This window comes from Pseudophryne corroboree, chromosome 4 (genome assembly GCF_028390025.1).
Source record: "Pseudophryne corroboree isolate aPseCor3 chromosome 4, aPseCor3.hap2, whole genome shotgun sequence".
NCBI lineage: Eukaryota > Metazoa > Chordata > Amphibia > Anura > Myobatrachidae > Pseudophryne > Pseudophryne corroboree.
Window position 1 is genome coordinate 219,393,673 of NC_086447.1, and position 17,234 is coordinate 219,410,906.

The window sequence follows — 17,234 nt, forward strand, 5'->3', positions numbered from 1 at the left end:
AATCCCGATGGTCAGCATGCCGACCAACAGGGACTATTCGACACCCATAGAGTGGGAATAGAACCTATAGCGACTGCCCCACCTAGCCGACATTCCGCTACCGGGATCCCGTCGGAGGTATGCTGCCCGGCAGTCTCCTGACTGCCGGTCACATATACCCAACCCCTGCATTTACACAGCAGACATCTGCTTATTTAGTCAGTGTGGATGTTAAGCCTGGTTGGCCAACACACTAAAGGTGCATACACACGGAGCGATATAGCTGAGAGATTTTGACTATATAGTCAAAATCGCTCAGAAAGTTAGTGCATATCGCTCTGTGTGTACACAGCCAGCGATAGCAATGCGCGTCCCCGCCAGGTCGCTATCGCTGGGAAAAATAGACTGTGCAGGCAAGTCAATTTAGACTATGTCGCTGGAAAGGTTAGTTAAAATCGTTCATATTTTCTGTCACCAGCGATTTTAACCAGCGATAGCGATCTGATTAATTTTAGCCACTCCCCGGAGGCTGAAGAGACAGAAGCATTTAGGAGCTCCAGACACTACCATAAAAACCGTATGAACACTTGCCTGCCGCTGGGGATGCCGCTGTGAGTGGGGACACAGGTCCGCAGGGCGCACGGACTCAGGTCTGACAGAAGCCTGCTGTGGGGGTGCCACAGCTCTCCCCTCTGCGTAGCTACTGCTCTGGGAGGTGGGAGATTGGCGGGGGGGATGCCGCTGTGAGTGGGGACAGAGGTCCGCCGGTCACACGTCTACAGTACGGGAAAGGGGGGGGGGGTCCGCCGGTGGGCGGCCGCACGCGTATCTGGTCTGGGTGGTGTGAAGCTGCTGGGAGCCGTTACCGCAGTGCAGAAGGCTGCGTGTGCGGGGTGCGAGGGGGTGCTGGCCGGCGTCCAATTGGCTGATGACAGTGACAGGTCGTGAGGGCGGGGGTACCGCTGCTGCTGGAAATTGCGGTGACGGCTGCCAGGGATGGCAAAATATGCGCTCTTCCCGTCCACAGCCCTCTTTCTCCTCAAACTGCTCTCAGCCTGTGCTCCAACTTCCAGCAGGGCACATAGTACAGTATGTGGGGGATATTTAGAAAGTACGTGCTGCTGGGGAAGGGCGCTGTTTGCCCTAATGTGTAAAATGGGTGCGCTGTCTGCCATAATGTGTAAAACGGGGGACGCTGTCTACCGTAATGTGTAAAAAGGGGGCGCTGTCTGCCGTAATGTGTAAAAAGGCGGACGCTGTCTGCCGTAATGTGTAAAATGGGTGCGCTGTTTGCCGTAATGTGTAAAATGGGGGGGGGCGCGCTGTCTGCCGTAATGTGTAAAAAGGCGGACGCTGTATGCCGTAATGTGTAAAATAGGTGAGCTGTTTGCCGTAATGTGTAAAATGGGTGCGCTGTCTGCCATAATGTGTCAAATGGGTGCACTGTTTGCCGTAATGTGTAAAATGGGGGACGCTGTCTACCGTAATGTGTAAAAAGGGGGCGCTGTTTGCCCTAATGTGTAAAATGGGTGCGCTGTCTGCCATAATGTGTAAAAAGGCGGACGCTGTCTGCCGTAATGTGTAAAATGGGGGACGCTGTCTGCCGTAATGTGTAAAAAGGCAGACGCTGTCTGCCGTAATGTGTAAAATGGGTGCGCTGTTTGCCGTAATGTGTAAAATGGGGGACGCTGTCTACCGTAATGTGTAAAAAGGGTGACGCTGTCTACCGTAATGTGTAAAAAGGGGCGCTGTCTGCTGTAATGTGTAAAATGGGGGACGCTGTCTGCCGTAATGTGTAAAAAGGCGGACGCTGTCTGCCGTAATGTGTAAAATAGGTGCGCTGTTTGCCGTAATGTGTAAAATGGGGGACGCTGTCTACCATAATGTGTAAAAAGGGGGCGCTGTCTGCCGTAATGTGTAAAAAGGCAGACGCTGTCTGCCGTAATGTGTAAAATGGGTGCGCTGTTTGCCGTAATGTGTAAAATGGGGTACGCTGTCTACCATAATGTGTAAAAAGGGGGCGCTGTCTGCCGTAATGTGTAAAAAGGCGGATGCTGTCTGCCGTAATGTGTAAAATGGGTGCGCTGTCTGTCGTAATGTGTAAAAAGGGGACGCTTTTTTTTTTTTTTTTTTTAAATACAGGTACCCCTATTGGATTCTACTGGACAAGGGGACGTGATTGGCGGCGTGGGATGTAGGTAAGTATGTGTGAGTGTGTTTAAATAAATTTTTACTTTCACGGTGTGTGAGTTGTGTTTTAATTTGGGTATTTCTTTTGTTGTGGAACTACAGGTACCAGCGGGCCCGTTATTTCCCCGCATGCTGGAACTTGTGGTTTTCCAAGTACCAGCATGCGTGGAGGCTTGCTGGGACTTGTAGTTCCACAGCAAAAGACAATATTCTTTTCTGTCACTTTGAAAGACTATCAGTCCCCCATCCACCGCCCAGGGATGGGGGGGACAGCCTCGGGCTTCACCCCTGGCCCTTGGGTGTCTGGGGGGGCGTGACCCCTTGTTTTTAGCGGTCCCCACTCCCCCAGGAAACCCCGGCCAAGAGTGACTAGTTGGGGGGGTAATGCCATGGCCGCAGGAACCAGTATAAATGTGTCCCCCGGCTGTGGCATTATCTCTCTGGCTAGTGGAGCCCGGTGCTGGTTTTAAAAATACGGGGGACCCCTACGACTTTTGACCTCCATATTTTTGGAACCAGGACCGGACAAAGAGCCCGGTGCTGGTTGTCTAAATACGGGTGAACCCTATGCATTTTTCCCCTGTATTTAAACAGCCAGGACCGGCTCAAAGAGCCCGAGGCTGGTTATACATAGGAGGGAGGATCCCACGCAATTTTTTTTTTTTTAACTTTTAACTTTTTAAATACTGTGCACAGTGAAGCCCTGCACGGATCTCACTGATTCGGCCGGGCTTCATTGTGTAAAGTCTGGCAATGTTTTACTATTCACTCCCGTAATACACTGCCAGCAATATGAATTACACCGACACTGGTGAATTTGATTTGAAAAAACACGGTAGTTTAGTAAATTACCGTATTATTTCTCAAAAAGTTGCATTCTCACACTGCCGATGTCAGCCGAGATTGATCTCGGCTGAAATTGGCAGAAATGAGAATGTTAGTAAATATACCCCTTTGTCTCAATCACTATCTCTTTCTCTCCCTGCCTCTGTGTCCCTGTCTCTCTTCCTATCTCTCCATCTCTCTCTCTCTCCCTGTCTCTCTGCCCGTCTGTCTTTCCCTGTCTCTCTCTCTTCCTCCGTCTCTCTCTTGAATCCCAGTGGCTGTACCAAGTGTCCAAAAAGTCATCTGTTGGGAGGCTATCGTTCAGTATACCGATGCCGGCATTCCAAACGCAGTAATGCCGACAAGGGTGCAGAGAGTACCCAAACCTCCCTCCCGTACCTCTAACCCTCCCACTCTGCAGCCTAACCCTAACCCCCCTTACCCACAGCCTAAACCCACCACCCCTTTCCCGCAGCCTAAACCTAACCCGCCCCCCTTAGTGCCTAACCCCCCCTCTCTGTAGCCTAACCCTAAGACCCCTATCCCCCCCGAGTGTGCCTAAACATAACCCCCCTGCGTGCTGTGGCAGGACCTGGCTCCAGGCATGTTCCAATAGTGTCCGTGCAGGGCGCCAGCCTTAAAGGGCGGCGCATGCTAGTGCCACCATATTGGAGCCTGCCTGGAGCCAGGTCCTGCAGTAGTGGCTGTGTGTGCCAATGAGGGGGAGTGCTGTGGGCGGGACAAAGCTAAACTACTCTGCACGCTGTGCGGCACCGGCATCACACAGCGCGCGCAGATTAGCTTGGCTTTAGACCGCCCCCACAGCACTCCCCCTCATCGGCACACACAGCCACTGATAGGACTCAGCCAGGAGGTGGGCCGCGGGATGGACACTGCTGCAGACTCAGTGCAGCTGTCCCGCAAGTGCAAGTGTATCTGGCACTCTGGGGGTGAGTGTATCTGGCACTATATCATCCTGTATATGACACGCCCCCACTCATCCCCTTATTTAAATGAGATAGTCTAAATCTCCCATAGCCAAAATCTCCCATAGCCAAAATCTCTTGCACACTTAGTCAAAATCTCTTGTAAAGTTAGTCAAAATCTCCTACTGCCGGTTCAAGGGAAATCTCTCAGTCAAAATCTCTCATAGTCAAAATCTCTCCGTGTGTATGCACCTTAAGATTTGCTTACATAACATTACCTCATGTATAGAATCTATGGAGGTTCTTTGCGTCGCTGAGAGTTCAATAAATCATGACCACAACTACAATGTAGGGCTCCAGTTGGACAATCCTATATGTATTGTTATAAATGAAGGGTTTTGGAATGTTTGTGCAATTTAAAGTCTTAGGGGGACATGTACTCAGCAGTGAAAAGTGTGAAGTGAGCCAGTGGAGAAGTTGCCCATGGCAACCAATCAGCAGCTCTGTATAATTTTATAGTATGCAAATTATAAATGTTACTTCAATGCTGATTGGTTGCTATGGGCATCTTCTCCACTGGCTCACTTCTCCACTCTTTTCACCACTTAGTACATCTCCCCCTACATACAGTATGTTCTCTGCAATGTGAAACTACTCAGAAAATGGCAACATCAGAGACTGAGGCTGATCACAAAACTTTCATTGCGCCTTGAACTTCTAAGCATGTAAAATCGCTTGATGGTTACAGTTTACGCTCATGCATCAAAGAAAATAAAGATGTAATTGCTTATTGATTGGTACAAGTTCACGAAAACAACATCTATTTTTAAAAGACCTTTGCAGTGAGGAGGATATTGGTCTTCTGTGCACATTTGTCTGTGATCAGAGTTCCGAGATACAATTAGGGTTGAATGGTATAAGATATATTTTATAGCACTGATGCAATTACTAAACAATATATAGGTTTACAATAAAGTAGACCACAATTAAAAATGGGTAATTATTCAACCAGTTTATAATAATTGGTACAAGGATTCCAGCCATTTGTTTGTCCTTTTGATCACAGGTGAGAGCTCTAATGTGGTAGTGGCTGGCCTAGCTTGCTGGAGAATGCACCTTGGAATCAGTGGTGATGAGCTTTTAGCTTGCACATTTGTTTGGTATAATTAGCACATGGCATCAACAGACTTTTACCACTTTCATATGCATTACATTTAACTGGTATAGTAGTTGAATGGACCATATAAGAGCACACAGATACCAGATCTCCAATGCCGGATCCCACCTGGGAATTGAAAACGGGCCCTTCCCGGGTGGGATCCGGCATTGGAGACTCTCCTACCCCTTTCGCTGGCTGTCTGACTCGGCAATATGCCGGGACAGCTGCCATAGCGGCGGGAGGCGGAGCAGGCAGTGGGGGGGGGGGGCAGCGCTGGGACATGAGTTCATCTCCGCGCCGCGTCTCCCTATCTAGAAAACGGGTCCCGTGTCGCATTGACCTGGGAATCCGTTTACGTAGCCACTGACCCGGTATTCAACCCGGGAATAACACTGTTTATAACCTGGGTTGAATTACCGGATCAGGTGACCTGGGAATTTGGACTTGGAGCTTTCACAGAGCACACTGACCCGTATTGCCGGGTCGATACCGGGTTATTTGTGCGATGTGAAAGGGGTATAATGGGCAAAACCAAGCTGCACTGCAGATGGGGCAGATATAACATGTGGAGAGAGAGAGTTAGATTTGGGTGGGGTGTGTACACACTTAAATCTAAATTGCAGTGTAAAAATAAAGCAGTCAGTATTTACCCTGCACAGAAACAATATAACCCACCCAATTCTAACTCTCTCTGCACATGTTACATCTGCACCACCTGCAGTGCACATGGTTTTGCCCGTTAGTGTTCTTTTTACGTTTGCTAACAAACCTGAATAACCCCCAGTGTACAGGAATCAGAGTTATGTAAAATTGTAATTGTCTAGCAGGACGATCTAGATGTTAAAAATAATAATTTACTTATACAGTATAGCATCCATTCCCAAACTCAAACAATTTACATTATTATACTCAGCTGCTGTTCTAGGTCACAACTCACATGCTCAGACATCATTTAAGGGGTATGTTTACGCATACCTCCCAACTATCCAGATGTTGGCAGGACAGTCCTTATTTGTTGGGACTGTTCCGCTATTCTGTGATAAGTTAGGGATGGCCAACAGAAACCGTTGGATTGCAACCATCGGTGTTGCTGATCCACTAGAGATGCTTTATCCAACTTATTGGCCCATCCCAGGTACATGCAGGCTCGGACTGGCTCACAGGGGTACAGGGGAAACCACCGGTAGGTCCCACTGCCTGGGGCCCCCTCCTCCTTTAGGGATCAGGTTCTAGACTGTGCACTTGAATTATATATTATACATATGTTACCTTATACTGCATAGGATTATGATGTATTCTCTATAGTACATTTCTGTCATTAATCTGGCATATTATCATGCATGCACTAGCATTAATTACTATATAAATTATTAAGGAGTCCAGACCAGGTACTCTATAATGGTTAGCCAAACATCTGTGGTGGCTGGCCACACCCCCTTTGGAGGCTGGCCACACCTCTAATCATGGGCCCCTACCACTGCATACCCCCGGTGGGCCCTTCATACTCCAGTCCGACACTGGGTACATGAAAGGGAGGGGTTAATCTAGAGAAGTAAAAAAACAACACACAAAATCCCCAAGCACTCTGCAATGGGCCAGTGGAAGTGACATGTTTCCAACATAATAATAATATGCAGAGGACTAATAAGCTACAAGACACGTCAAGGCGTCTCTGCTCGGCTGGTCCTACACTACATAATAATAACCTGGCACGGTCGCATCCCCAGCCACCTGGGCTTCCACTGACAGCCCCAACCTGTAAAGGCTGAAATCCTGCTGCACTGACCCCCTGGGAGTGATGTAGCCGTCTGTGATCGCCGACGTCAGTCCTAAAATCACACCTCAGAAAGTCTTGCAAATGGCACTCTGTATGCACCAGAATCAAAAGTGTGAGCTGTGTGTGTGTGTGTATATATATATATATATATATATGCTGGTAGGTGGGAGGGATCTGCCACTGGGGATCTAATACCACCAGGGGCTGGCAAAAATGCCAGTGTGAAACTATTACACCTGAGGGATCTGTTAAGACTCTGGGATGGGAGGTACAATTACAACACCCCCAGGAATATTTTTTATTTGAAAAAATAAAATAAAAAAATCCATTCTACATTTTTTATTTTTAAATACAGTTTCCAAGCGCTTTTGGAGAATTAGCCAGTAAAGTGGTTGAGAACCAACTTACCTAGATGCACCCCAAAATCCTCCAGTATGGTAGCTACTGATCCCATACATGTCTCTCAAAACAGAATAGAAGTTGCTCTGAATCAATTTCTTGGCTCATTACAGGTGCATATAAGGGAAGAATTAATCTAAACAAGAAAAAAACAAAATACTTTCCAATGTTCTTTCCAATGGCTTCTCCGATGGCTGACATCAGGAAAGACAAACTCAATGTGTTCGCAGCAGAGCTCCTTTGCGCATGTGGATACAGGTTTCCACTTTTTTAACGGTAAAACAATGGCAAAGCCGCCACAATGTGGGTTGGGTATGTGCAACCGATGGTCAGGAGACTGCCGGTCACAATACCGACTGCGGGAATCCCGGCATTTACATGCCTGGCAGGGGGAAACAAGCGCAACGAAGCGCAGCTCCTTGCAGGCTCACTGTGCTCACCACGCTGCGGCTCGGTGGCGAGCACAGTGAGCCACAGGTTCTATTCTCATTCTATGGGTATCGTGAAGACCCAAGAGTAGGAATAGTCCCTGACCGCCGAGATAGTGAGAGTTCGGGATGTAAGTGCCAGTATTGTGACCGGAGGTCACATAACTACATCCCATATTGAACACATGCATGCATACTATACTGAATGTCAGGGAGAGTCCCTACTTTCTGGGAATACTCCCGAACTCACAGGCAATTAGACCACCCTTCCCTATCTCGCCAACTTAGTGCATTGTGTCACACCCGCTACTGTGTGATTACATATTTGCTGTTATCAGTTTGATTCAGTTTTTCATAGTGAATGCAGAGAACCTTAAACAGTCCTAGGGAGTCTGCGATCCTGTGTCAGTATAGCGTCGGTTACAGAGAATCTGCTATTGGATGTCTCAGTAGGAGCATAGCATGAAATATATGCTCACACCTCAGTGATGCTAAGCTTTATTTTCAAACCCCAAAATGATAAATGGAGATTGGTATCTGTATCTCATTTTGTCTAATTATTAAATAAATCTTTAATTGTTTGATTCTAATATTTATCAATATTTTTTTGTTACTTGAGTTGATAAATACACAACAATAAATATCAGTGAGTGCATTCCTGCCTTGCGCCCTGAAGTGTTGGCTCCTGGTATGCAGTACAATGTGCGTGTCTGACTGCACAGTCACTGATGTGCCTGCCATTTTTTTCGGTTGTTGTTGGGTTGAGAAGCTCAATTAAAAAGTAATTTCTTGGGGATTTTAGATTGGTCAACAGTGTCACTATTTTAGAACTAGCTCATGCACTTTGCTGGATGAGCATCATGGTTGCGGGGGGTGGAGGGGGGAAGGCTAGGTTTAGGCTGCGGGGGGAGGGCTAGGTTTAGGCTGCGGGGAGGGAGGGTTAGGGAGAGGGTTAGGATTAGGGTTCCTTTAGTGCAGATTAAGACCTGTCAAGATGCCGGGGTCGGGATTCTGACCACCAGCATCTTAACTACCGGTCTCCCGTACCCAACCCGATGAAATTATGGGGCAGATGTATTAACCTGGGGAAGGCATAAGGAAGTGATAAACCAGTGATAAGTGCAAGGTGATAAATGCATCAGCCAATCAGCATCAATATGCAAATAGACAGCTACGATCTGATTGGCTGTACTTTTATCACCTTGCACGTACCACTGGTTTATCACTTCCTTATGCCTTCTCCAAGTTAATACATCTGCCCCAAAGTGTGCAATAACCCAGCTTTTCCTTTGCATCACTGTGCAGACATTAATTATCTTCTTTCCAAATTCAATATGAACTTGAAGGAGTGTGTGTCCTGTCAGTTCCACTGCTGCTATTTCACAGGTGTCTGCTGCTAGTATGGATTTAGTATTAGCTTTCAGAAACAACAGACCTCTCAATTCATGATTCTGGAATGGGTAAATTATTTATTAGACGTACCCACGACAACCTCATCGGCTTCAGAAAGGTCAGCAGTTTTTATACACGTAAAGGAAACACTTATTATTAACTGTTCCTTTTGAGTTCTTTGAAAGGAGAGCAATAATGTCTCTGTTTGCATTTTCTCCCCCAAATCTAGTTAATTACAGAAGCGAGACTGATTATAATGTGCAAAAAGTATGAAAAGTGAAGAAACACAATATCTTTCAGTGGGTTGCACTTAACGACTGGCAATAATCCACCTGACCTTGAAAATGCAGCTGACATTGTAAAACAAACATACTTTTTCTACAAATAACAGATGACATTTTGTAGTTTGTCATAAAAAAAAGGACATATGTTCTTGTTTCCCCTGGATGGTATTACAGTAAATAGAATAGTGCACTACATGGGCAATTGTTGTGTTAAGGCAAACACAGTAGATGACTAAGGGGTAATGCAGAGTTGGATGAATGTTAGCCATAGTCACTCCTGCATTGCATGCATGGAACCAGTGTAGTCTCCAGAGGAGGGGCGGCAGCACAGTCCAAAACTCAAATAAGGGAGCCCCTATTGGAATTTTGGACTGCGCTGGAGCCCCACCTCTGCAGCCGCCACTGCATGGAACGAATACATGATACTGTATCTCCGGTGTGCAGAATTGTACACATCTCTGCAACCGCCCCAATCATAAAAAAAACAGATGTATGCACGTGTACCCTTAACTCTGCATAGGACGAAACATGACTGAACTTGGCTGCGTGAGAACGTGCAATTACTGCCTAGTTGTGCTCCTTCAGGCGCAGTGGACGTGCATTAAGTTTGAATATTACAAAATACACTCTATCACTTACTACATGAACCCCAAATTTTATAGGGGGGCAAATACTGGGACATGCTTAGGCAGAAATTAGGGGTGTCACAGAACTCATTGCCCAGGCTGTATCAGGATTCCGACTTTGAAATGCCCCCCGTGTCAGCCCCAACAATGAAGAAGCCCAAATGCAAGGAGCTAATGAGCAACTGACGAAGACATCTGAGGACAGGACAGTAAGCAGTATTTTACCTTCATCAAATGAACACATCATGGACATAATCCCCTGAGTATGCCTAGCCAAATGTATTGAATTGTAGTGCTCTATTCCTGCAGATATGGATAATCAGGCAGCTTGGCTATGTCTCTATGTGTACAGTACATGGCTTACAGATTCATGATGAACACTCCTTCACCCCTGTGTGGTCACTGGTTCCTGCAGAAGAGTAAATCCAGCAAATCATTTACAGAGTATGAGCTACATGACCTCTCTTCAACCAAGCTATTATTTACAGTCCTATTAAGACACTGCCATAGAGCCAGCTCTGCAGACAAGAGCTGCTATTCATGAAGCTCCTATATAAAGTGACAGAAGTGAATTATGTTTTTCTTTGTAGCACAAAAGCAATAAAATAAACTTTATAAGAAAATAATGTGAAATCGGTGAATGGACAATGTCACTTATGTGCTGTGCACAGTAATCATCTCTGGCAATCTAGAATGTTACTGACCAATGTGGGTATTTATACTCCCCCAGTATAACCAAGCAAAGGCAATTCTGCTATTACACCCATCACCTTTTTAAGGTACTGAGCATCTGTTCCTGTGTGCGGGTGTTGTGTGTAAAAGTACTTTCTCAGCACGATATCATTACAGATTCACTGAACGAAGGGATAGGAAGTTCTTCAACACAAGGACTTTAATGGCTTCACATTATACCCTGTAGAGCTGTATATTTCCATATGCAATTGCAAACATGAAGGAGATGCGAGCTGCCAGATGATGCTTAAACGTCTTGTGCAGAAACTCATTGTAATACTTATGGGCATAATAAGAAAACACAGGCTATGTTATCACTGGCTCAGAGATATGAAAACATTTTCACTATTGTTATTTCCTTCATTTGTGTATAATGCAATGCATGTCATTCCCATAAGGCGAGCTAAACCATACAGTGGGCCTGATTCAGGTGCCGGTGGATCTGCGGTGCATCGCAGGTGCAGATCCGCGACGTTGATCGCACTACAGCATCAGACTGTCAGTGATTGACAGTCTGATGCCGTTTGGGGGCGGGGATGGCATTCTCTTTACAAAGCAGAGAGGTTTCACTGCCGTTGTCAGATAGGAATTGGGCCATGATCTCCGATGACTGAGATTTCCTGGCCTCTCTGTAGCATCTGGGCTGTCGGCTTGCTCCTAGGACGCAGCTCGGATCAGTAATGCAGCAGGAGGCGTGATGCCTCTTGCTGCATTACCATATTAGAGCTATCGCTGTTGCTTCCATTTAAGCAGCAGCGATAGCTAATCCGTCGGGGTTGGGATCGCGTTGCCGGCTGCCAGATCCTGGCGATCAGCATACCAACCCCGGGAGCAGAATACCGGCAGGGGCGATGGGGCAAGCGCAACAAAGCCCCTTGCAGGCTCTCTGCGCTCGCCATGCAGTGGGCTCGGTGGCTTGCTGCTCTCGCCACAGGTTCTATTCCCACTCTATGGGTGTCATGAACACCCATGAGTGGGAATAGACCCGGTGGGTCGGCATTCCGTCAGCCTGCATTTTGAGCGCTCGGGATTCTGGCGTCGGCATGGTGACAGCCGGGATCCCCAGCGACGGTCACATGACCGCATCCAATCCGTCCACATCTGAATCAGACCCTCAGTTACGCAATGTAGCCACAAGTCTGAGATTTGTACGATTCTGAGGAGCTCAGAGATGACACATCTTCAGAACTAAGATAATTTGAAGGTGACAAAAGAAGCGTTCATCTTTTCACAGTATTGCTGATCACTCACATCTGAGGAGCTGCACTTCTCTTTGTGCACAATCATTTGTTCTTGTATGCTTTACTACTAAAAACTGTATTCAGAATTTCATGTTTGTAGAGAAAATAATCTTATTTTGAATAAACAACTACATGAGTGTACTGGAGGCACCACGACCTCTTTCTACTTACAGGGAGTAAGCTGTTGCGTTTGCTAACCCAATATTCATGACAATGCAGACTATCATTCCACTAGGAACCAGTTACATTATAGAGGCAGCCTATTAATGTAATAGAAACCAGCAACAACAATACAGCATTTTGTGTCTTTGTAATGCCACTGGCTCTGGTGAATTGATAAATAGCATTTTCTGAATATTGGTTATCTGCCACAATTGCATGTACGCAAACAGGTGCCCTTTGCATGAAAGCAACTCCGCATTCACAAAGCATATCATATATTTGAGTTTGAAGTACAGAAAGCACTTTTGTCAAACAGTGCTACACATATGATGCCTGCAGGTGGCACCAAAGAGGCTAGACGTTTTATACTGTAATAAATGTCGTTTCTAAGCCTAATATAAACATTAAATATTGAACCAGGAGGAGGTCTCACGGCTCCAGTTTAATGCTTTTGAGAATCCTCTTTGTGTACTGGCAAGATTAATTTGGCACACTTATCTCTCTCGACTTTATCCGCACTGAATGTTTTGACAGGCTGCCCCTGGGCTTATGACCAGCTTGTTTTAAAAGTGATGATGTCGAGTGATCTCTCATTTTCACATGTACCCATTACTGGCCTCTGACTTTTCATGTAAAGTACAGGCTGATGCGGTAAGACAGGAAGGAGGACTGTGACTATGGTATCCCACTTACCGCTGCCATTTATTACCGTTCCTATTGGAATATGATCATGTAGCAGGCATGTAATGGCCGACAATAAGGGCAGAAGATGAGCAGCTTCCATAATAATTTCAATATGGAAAATAGGAAAAATTGACTGTGCCATAATCGAATTCTGAAGCTGGTGGTAGATCACGAATTAGCAGTGCACACTGGTGTTCCCTCATAAGTGCCACCTGTCCCGTATGTCATAGGTCCTGAAAACATGGACTGTCTGGTAATGTCCCAGACTTTTGGTTGTACTTTTATTGTACTGTTCTAATTCTTCCAGCTTTCGCAGGTGAAAGGAGTAGGGTGAGAACAAGGCACTTGATGCACTAAGTGCGTTCTACTGGCAAGCATTAAGGAGTTGGCAAAGTATGCTCTTTCATCATGCTAAAGGAGAGAAGTGTCCACCAATCAGATTCTAGCTATCATTAATTAAGCACATTATATAAAGTGATAGCTATTAGCTGATTGGATGAAATGGGCAATTTCTCTACTTCCGAAGGTTGAATACATTGTGATGGTGAGACCCACCAGGGAAGACCAATAATCTAAGCTTGTGAGCAGGGCCTTCCTACCTCTGTCTGTCTGTCTGTCTTTGCCCAGTTTTGTTCTATAATACCCCTTTCACACTGCAGCTTATACCCGGTATTTTGCCGTTTTAACTGGCTTCCTAAACGGGTCAAGCTGCGATGTGAAAGGGTCCCCTTCAATTTACCGTTTTCAAAATACTGGTATTTTGAAACGGTAAAAAAGAAGGGTCCTACCCGTTTCAGTCCCATTTCACTGTGCAGTGTGAAAGGGTCTGAAACGGTATTTGCAAGCCCCAGCAGGTCATAGGCTGTCTCCATGTGTGATGTCAGCAGCCACAACCAGGAAACAGCTTGGAAAACACAGGAGACACATGTGAGAGTGGCTTTATAAACGTTTAAACGGGAAAAACACGGAAAAAAATGGCGTGGGGTCCCCCCTCCAAAGCATAACCAGCCTCGGGCTCTTCGAGCTGGTCCTGGTTCTAAAAATGTGGGGGAAAAATTGACAGGGGATCCCCCGTATTTTTAAAACCAGCACCGGGCTCTGCGCCTGGTGCAAAAAATACGGGGGACAAAAAGAGTAGGGGTCCCCCGTATTTTTTACACCAGCATCGGGCTCCACTAGCTGGACAGATAATGCCACAGCCGGGGGTCACTTTTATACAGTGCCCTGCGGCCGTGGCATTAAATATCCAACTAGTCACCCCTGGCCGGGGTACCCTGGGGGAGTGGGGACCCCTTCAATCAAGGGGTCCCCCCCAGCCACCCAAGGGCCAGGGGTGAAGCCCGAGGCTGTCCCCCCATCCATTGGCTGCGGATGGGAGGCTGATAGCCTTGAGTAAAATGACAGAATATTGTTTTTTCCAATAGTACTACAAGTCCCAGCAAGCCTCCCCCGCAAGCTGGTACTTGGAGAACCACAAGTACCAGCATGCGGGAGAAAACCGGGCCCGCTGGTACCTGTAGTACCACTGAAAAAAAAATACCCAAATAAAAACAGGAGACACACACCGTGACAAGTACAACTTTATTACACACTGCCGACACACATACATACTTACCTATGTTGACACGCAGACTGCCACAGTCTCCGACGATCCGAGGGTACCTGTGAAAAAAATTATACTCACCTGCCAGTGTCCAGAGATAAATCCACGTCCAGAGATAATCCTCGTACTTGGCAAAAAAAAAAACACGAACACCCGAACCACTGGACTGAAAGGGATCCCATGTTGACACATGAGACCCCTTTCCCCGAATGCCGGGACATCACGTGACTCCTGTCACTGAGGTCCCTTCAGCCAATCAGGAAGCGCTACTCCGTGGCGCTCACCTGATTGGCTGTGCGCGTCTAAGCTCAGACAGCGCATCGCACAGCTGCCTCCATTACTTTCAATGGTGGGAACTTTGCCGTCAGTGTTGGGGTTACCCGCGGTCAGCCGCTGAATATAATGGAGGGAGCTGAATATTGAATATAATGGAGGGAGCCATTGAATATAATGGAGGGAGCTGTGCGATGCGCTGACAGCTCAGACGCGCACAGAGCCAATCAGCAGAGTGCAAGGACGTTGCGCTCGCTGATTGGCTTACGAGACCTTTCAGTGACAGCAGTCACGGGGGGGTCTCTCTGCATTCGGGGAAAGGGGTCCCATGTGTCAACATGGGACCCCTTTCAGTTCGCTGGTCGGGTGTTCGTTTTCTTTTTTTGACAAGTACGTGGATTTATCTCTGGACCATGGATCAGGTGAGTATAATTATCTTTTATTTTCAGGTACCCGTGGATTCTACTTGGAGAAGAGGACCGACTGCTTCGTGTCAACATAGGTAAGTATGTGTGTGTCGGCAGTGTGTAATAAAGTTGTACTTGTCACGGTGTGCGTCTCCTGTTTTTATTTGGGTATTTTTCCCCCAGTAGTACTACAGGTACCAGCGGGCCCGGTTTTCCTCCGCATGCTGGTACTTGTGGTTCTCCAAGTACCAGCTTGCGGGGGAGGCTTGCTGGGACTTGTAGTACTATTGGAAAAAACAATATTCTGTCATTTTACTCAAGGCTATCAGCCTTCCATCCGCAGCCAATGGATGGGGGGGACAGCCTCGGGCTTCACCCCTGGCCCTTGGGTGGCTGGGGGGGGGGGACCCCTTGATTGAAGGGGTCCCCACTCCCCCAGGGTACCCCGGCCAGGGGTGACTAGTTGGATATTTAATGCCACGGCCGCAGGGCACTGTATAAAAGTGACCCCCGGCTGTGGCATTATCTGTCCAGCTAGTGGAGCCCGATGCTGGTGTAAAAAATACGGGGGACCCCTACTCTTTTTATCCCCCGTATTTTTTGCACCAGCACCAGGCGCAGAGCCCGGTGCTGGTTTTAAAAATACGGGGGATCCACAGTCAAATTTTTCCCCGCATTTTTAGAACCAGGACCAGCTCGAAGAGCCCGAGGCTGGTTATGCTTTGGAGGGGGGACCCCACGCCATTTTTTTTCTGAATTTTACCATTCCATCTAAAAAAAAAAAAAAATATTTAAAAAAATATATAAATAATACTTGTGCCTTCAAAAAAGACAAACCAAGTACCTAATCCCTTCTAATATAAATAGATATGCTTCAAGCTGCTGGGTTCCATCGTACAACTATCCAAATTATTAATAATGAATTAATTAATAATTATTAATAATGTGTGGGCCAGAAAAGTCCATTTATAATGACAACCACTGTTTTCTATGGGTGAAACGGGTTCAGTGTGAAAGGTACCACAACGGTAATGAAATGGTAATTTACTGGTTACAACATGAGATGTGAAAGGGGTTTAACTGCTCAGACCCGTTTTAAGAACCGTTTCAAATACCATTTCAAAAGCAGGTTTTGCGATGTGAAAGCAGCATTATTGTTGTTCTAATTGTAAAGCGCAACAGAATATGCTGCACTATATAAGAAACTGCTAATAAATAAATAAATAAATAATCTCCCCAACTCACCCTCAACTACAAAGCCACTATCACCACCCCATCATGTATCCCTGACATGTCACCACACCCTCTTTGATCTGCACCTGACCTGCTGCTTGTTTCCTCTATTATAATACCCTCTCACTCCCACATAAATTTTTTTGCCACCCTCCAATACAATTCCTTGCACCGTCTGATCAAATGCAGGGCCTTCAATATCTTTAAAAGCTCTCTGTAAGCCCACCTCTACAACAGATCTCTTCTGTACTACTCACATTGGCACCCCTTCGCTGCAATCCCAATCTCCCCTCTAAACCACACGTGCACCTTTTATTCTACAGTAGATCTGCCCTTCCCTATCAGATTGTAAACACTCATTAGAAGGAACTTCCGATGTCCCTTGTTTTCATGTCTGCATTTATTTTGTCTACTTCATGTATCCTGGTCTTTTGCTCCCTTTTCTCCACTGTCATTTGTCCCATACTGCAGAGCACTCTGTCTCCTTGCAGTGACAATAACAATGATCTGTTTCCCCACACAGGAACATGGTTCAAAGAGGATGACACTGAGATGGGGGCAGGTATTATTAGCCATTATTATATTTTTTTCACTTGCATGTTATTGGTCATAAGCGCAACAAATGGACATATTGGCTGTCCTTAATGGCACCAAGTGGCTCATTAGGGGCGGACCCTAATGTACAGATTAATCTGCCTTATTAAAACTAGTAGGCATTCTAAACATAGAAACATAGAAACATAGAATTTGACGGCAGATAAGAACCACTTGGCCCATCTAGTCTCCCCCTTTTTTATTTTATCCTTTAGGCAATCTCAACCCTTTTTTAACCTTAATTCTTTGTAAGGATATTCATATGCCTGTCCCAAGCATGTTTAAATTGCCCTACAGTCTTAGCCTCTACCACCTCTGAT

General features: G+C 46.3%; 1 protein-coding gene across 8 annotated transcripts in view; it reads right to left on the reverse strand.

Annotated features, from left to right (window-relative positions):
• The window catches only part of SPSB4 (splA/ryanodine receptor domain and SOCS box containing 4), a 256,317-nt gene that overhangs the window by 34,667 nt on the left and 204,416 nt on the right, over positions 1-17,234 (reverse strand). The window contains exon 3 of one of the 8 annotated variants that reach the window (XR_010175872.1): positions 10,211-10,394. The exons of the other annotated variants lie outside the window; for them this stretch is intronic. The gene's annotated coding sequence lies outside the window, so the exon portion shown is untranslated. The remainder of the gene's footprint in view (positions 1-10,210; positions 10,395-17,234) is intronic. 8 annotated transcript variants of the gene reach the window in all.